Here is a 4,744-nt window from a genome sequence, read left to right on the forward strand (position 1 = left end):
TAGAAAAAAGAGAAAAATGAAATGAAAAAGCAAAAAGAAAAGAATGTACATTTTTGTTTCAAATAAAGGGTTGGTAGTTTGCAAATTGAGTTTGTTTTGAAGAGTATTGAATAATTTTTGGAAATAGCAATCTTGCCATATTGTGTGGAAGAATTCATTTGCATGGGTAGAGTTTAGCGGATTGGTTAGATGTGGCGACTACTCGATCTTTAGCCTCACATTTCCTAAAAATGGTGCTTGCACCAACCCCTTTTCACCTAACCCAAGCCCCATTACAACCCGGTTGTCTCTCTTGTATGTGCATCAATTTGACATTTCTCTTGCGGATATTGGATGGAGTACCATATTAGATTGCGGGCATGCTTCGCAAGTCGAGTTAGGAGAGTGATTTTGGTTACATTTTGTCACAAAAATCATCCCGTTCTTTCATTTGAGTGACTAGTGAAACCCGTGAGAGTCGGGCTTTGGTCTCCTTTTGGTCAAAGGTTTGATATGGAGTCGAATCTTGCGTGTGTCGTGTCATTCTTGGGAGTATAGCGAAGTACTTCCCCTTTCCCGCCTAGAATTTGTTTCTTAGGCACCCCGTGTTGTCAATATTGGTTACTTAAGCTTGAATTAGGGAATCGATACCTTGGTAAGACCCGGAGATGACATCCTCCACTAACGATTCTCTTTGTTCAATTTTTGAAAGAAAAAAACGGCCGCTTAGATGAGGAAAGCGGTTTGACTTTTTGTGATGCATCTTATATGTTGATTCGTGCTTAAATGTTGGATGTATCAAAATTTTCCGCAAGCCCCCACTTGCCTTGCAAAGGAGCACATACCTCATTGTGTTTCGTTGTGAGTTGAAGGGACGGAGAAGGCCCGTTAATTGCCTCTCATCGGTTATTAGTAGTTTAGTTAGTCATTTTGTATTAAGGGTCTTAGTTTAATAAATGAGCTTACTCGAGGACGAGTAAGGTTTAAGTGTGGGGAGGTTTGATGAATAGCATTTTAGTCACTTTTTACCCCGCATTTATATCTTATTACGACTCAATTTTGCGTGCTTAATTGTCTAATTAGCTCATTTATTTACTAATTTATAATAATTAGTCGTTTTAATTATATTTAATATTTAGTCGGGTTTTATATAATATTAGTATTATTATATTATTATATTAATTATTTTATTAAATTGATTTGTAGGTAAGGCGGAATAATAAAGAGGGGGTTCGAGTCAAGCGCAATTTGAGACGGAAATTAAGGAACAAATTTGGGTCGAGACGAAAATAAGACGAGTCAAGGCAAGTGAACAAGTGGAAAGTCAAACATTGACTCTCACCAACAAATCAACTCCTTCATCAACATCACTCGTCCCCTGCCTTTGCTCCTTCATCTTCCACATCACCATTTCCATTTCACCATTTCACCATAACCAATCAACCACCATCTTCACCATTAACGAACCTTCCTCACATCACCGCACTAACCCCAATTCAATCACCATTCTCCAATCCGCAACACCACCATAGCTGAAACCCGACACCATTCAAATCGTCATCGACATCACCATCACCATTAAATCATATCACCTGCATTTCGTATATTCACCATCATCAATCACGGTACAACGGTACAACACCATCAAACCCGACATCACCATTAACCACCTTCACCATCTGCATAAAACACCAGCAGTTCCACTTGCGCACCACCGTGACCCACGACAACCATGGTGAAGCCGCCAACAACAGCCAATAGCCCGACAGTCAACAACAAGACGGACTCCGCCTTCACGAATTCGAACTCGGAATCGAAATCCGAGTTGATTCGTGCCACCATCGCTGCCACCATTAACAACCCACCATCAACACCCTTCATCATCAACCTCCGTTCAAGTGCAACCATGGCAGCAAAGAACAACGCACATCAACTCATCTTGCATCCCAGGCCGGGTCACCGGGCCGCTTCCCCAACCGGCTCGCAACGCATTCTCGCATCAAATGTTCTCCCAGACGGTCCACCGGCCGTCGACACCCCCACCGGCTGGGAGAACCATTAAATTCACTTGAAGTTTCCAGGGGATTCCCAGCCGGTCACTTGACCGGTGGTCGGTGGGCCGGCTCCCAACCCCTTTTTGCGTGTTTCCCTCTTTTTATTTCCTTTGTCCTTTTGTTGAGTTTGTGTCGCTGACCAAGGGAAGGGGGTATGGGATTATCATTAGTATATATAATTAGTATTATAATTATTATTGTTATTATTAGAATTATTAAATTATTATTGTTATTATTAGATTAGTATAAAAGAAAGAACACCAACACACACCCTAGATTAGACCACCTTAGAAATTAGATTGGAAATTAGTCTCTCTTACTCTCTCAATATTTGTAGAACCCTAAATATTTCCCTTTCAATATTTCTTCAATAAAATTTGTAATCATTACTTAATTAGTTTAATCAATCTCTTGTTTATCGAAGTTCTTTATTCCATCAATTCAAAGTTCCCATGTTATTGGTATAATTCTTTACTCTTATTTCTCTCTTTAATTTCATTTGTTTACATTTTGCTTTTCTCTTAATTCTTGTTTAATTGTTCATGTTAGACTTCTTGTTGTTTAATTGATGCTATTCTCTTTCTTGTTCATCTTTCCTTTGTTTTCCATTGTTGTTGCTCTCAAAGATTGAATCTTTGAATTTCTCATATTAAAGATTGAGTCTTTGAGTTTATTGAGTTAAAGTTTGTGCCTTTAAGTTTAATCTTCATTGTCTCTTGAATTAAATTGTCTTTCCTTATAATTTAAGTTGGATTGTTGCATGATTAGTAATAGGATTTCTTCTTCCACCATGTTTATGTTCAAAGTTTCCATCTTTGTTGTTTCTCTTGTAATTAGGACCATGATTAGCGAGTAGTCTTCTACTAGGACTCGGTTTGACCCGACATGAGTAATTTCACTAATTGATTCTCATAAAGGCTAATTGTTTGGGGAAATTGGTGAGGGTAGTTTAGAGGAATGACATGGTTTAAGGATTGACTTTCGGGTAGTGTCGACTTGTGACCCTTGTCCACCAACGAGAGTTGGTTAGGTTGTGATTTGGATGCCCGAAATTCGGTCCTATTGTTAACCTAGGTTGAGACCGAAAGGGAGAACCGGGTAGGGCACCTCTAGACTAGCGTTTGAAATCGACCTCCGAGAGGAGGAGTGGGATGACCCGGAATACGATGGGGGCTTAATGACCTTGACCAAGTTCTTGACCTCCTCGGAATTGTGCATGATTTTGGGGTAGTTGAGTGTTGAGTTAGGGATTCCTACCTTCGAACCCGAGAGGGGGGTTGGTGGGTAGTGCTAGTGTCCTACTTCGAACCCGAGAGGGGGGTCTTAGGCGAATTAGAGCCATCTCCTTCTTGCTTGTCTACCCGAGTGATTAGCCTAGGGAATTAGTATGTGGAATTACGAATTGTTGTGGGAGAACCGAGTTCTAGGCCTTTTATTCATTTGATTTACAACTTTATTCCTCTCTTACTCATTTATCATCTTTAGTTAATTTGCATTTTATTTCATTTATGTTAGTTGTTTAGTTTAACAATCTCATCTTATATTACCGACTTAGCTAAGCCCGAGAATTTAGACAATTAGTAATCACCCATGCTCCCTGTGGATTCGACCTCGACTACCCTACTACATTAGTTGAGTTATTTGTTTGATCGGGGGAGTGCGACAAACCCCGCTATCAAAATGGCGCCGTTGCTTGGGAGCATTGGCTTGATATTAATTGTTTTGTTCTAGTTTAGACTAGGTCTTTCTTTGTTACTAATCCCTTTGTTGAGTAAGTGGAAGGTATTTTAGAAGAACCGGGTAATCTTGAGTTCTTTGAGATTCCATTTGGAATTCCCGAAGAAGCAACAATGGCCGCGGTTCCTATGAGGGATAATTTGGCTCCGAAGAAGGTGGTGAACCCAAGTATTGTCAAGCCACCTATTCAAGCCAATAACTTTGATGTAAAGGCTACTTTGTTGCAACTAGTCCAAGGAAACCAATTCGGAGGGGGAGCCACCGAAAACCCCAATGAACACCTTAATGAATTCTTGGATAGTTGTGACATGTTCAAAGCAAATGGAGTATCGGAGGATGCCATCCGCCTTAGACTCTTTCCTTATTCCTTGAGGGGGAGTGCTAAGGAATGGTTGAAGAGTTGTGAGCCCGATTCATTTAGAACTTGGAATGATGTCTCCAAGGCCTTCTTGAACAAGTACTTCCCACCACAAAGAACCGCAAGAATCAAAAGTGAGCTTCAAGGATTCACCCAACATGATGATGAGACCCTTTACGAAGCATGGGAAAGGTATAAAGGACTCCAAAGGTTGTGTCCTCACCACGGGATCGGAGATGATGAGTTGATCAACAACTTTTATGAGGGGTTGAGCAATGAAATGAAAATGAACCTAGATTCCGGCTCGGGAAAGGGGGCATTAGACAAAATTGATCACAAGACGGCCAAGGAACTTATTGAGGAAATGGCTTCCCGTACTTTTCATTGGAATAATGATAGGCACAAGAGGAAGGGAAAGTCAACCGTCGAGTCGGCCAACAATGTTGAGGTTAAAGGATTGATAGAAGAACTCAAGCAACAAATTGCCTTGTTGAACTCAAGTAACACCTCTAGAAACTCTTCATCAAGTAGGTCTCAAGTGTATTGTTGTGAGATTTGTGGAGATCAAGGGCATCCACCAAATGAATGTCCTTTGATGATGGGAGAGGCAAATTGT

At 40.6% G+C, this 4,744-nt stretch overlaps 1 non-coding gene across 1 annotated transcript; it reads right to left on the reverse strand.

Moving 5' to 3' along the window:
* Positions 1-4,252: 4,252 nt before the first annotated feature.
* On the reverse strand, positions 4,253-4,359 carry LOC141609564 (small nucleolar RNA R71). Its single transcript, XR_012527486.1, has one exon. It is a non-coding gene; the product is annotated as a small nucleolar RNA R71 (small nucleolar RNA).
* Between the last annotated feature and the right edge of the window lie 385 nt (positions 4,360-4,744).

Source organism: Silene latifolia, chromosome 10 (genome assembly GCF_048544455.1).
Source record: "Silene latifolia isolate original U9 population chromosome 10, ASM4854445v1, whole genome shotgun sequence".
Classification (NCBI taxonomy): domain Eukaryota; kingdom Viridiplantae; phylum Streptophyta; class Magnoliopsida; order Caryophyllales; family Caryophyllaceae; genus Silene; species Silene latifolia.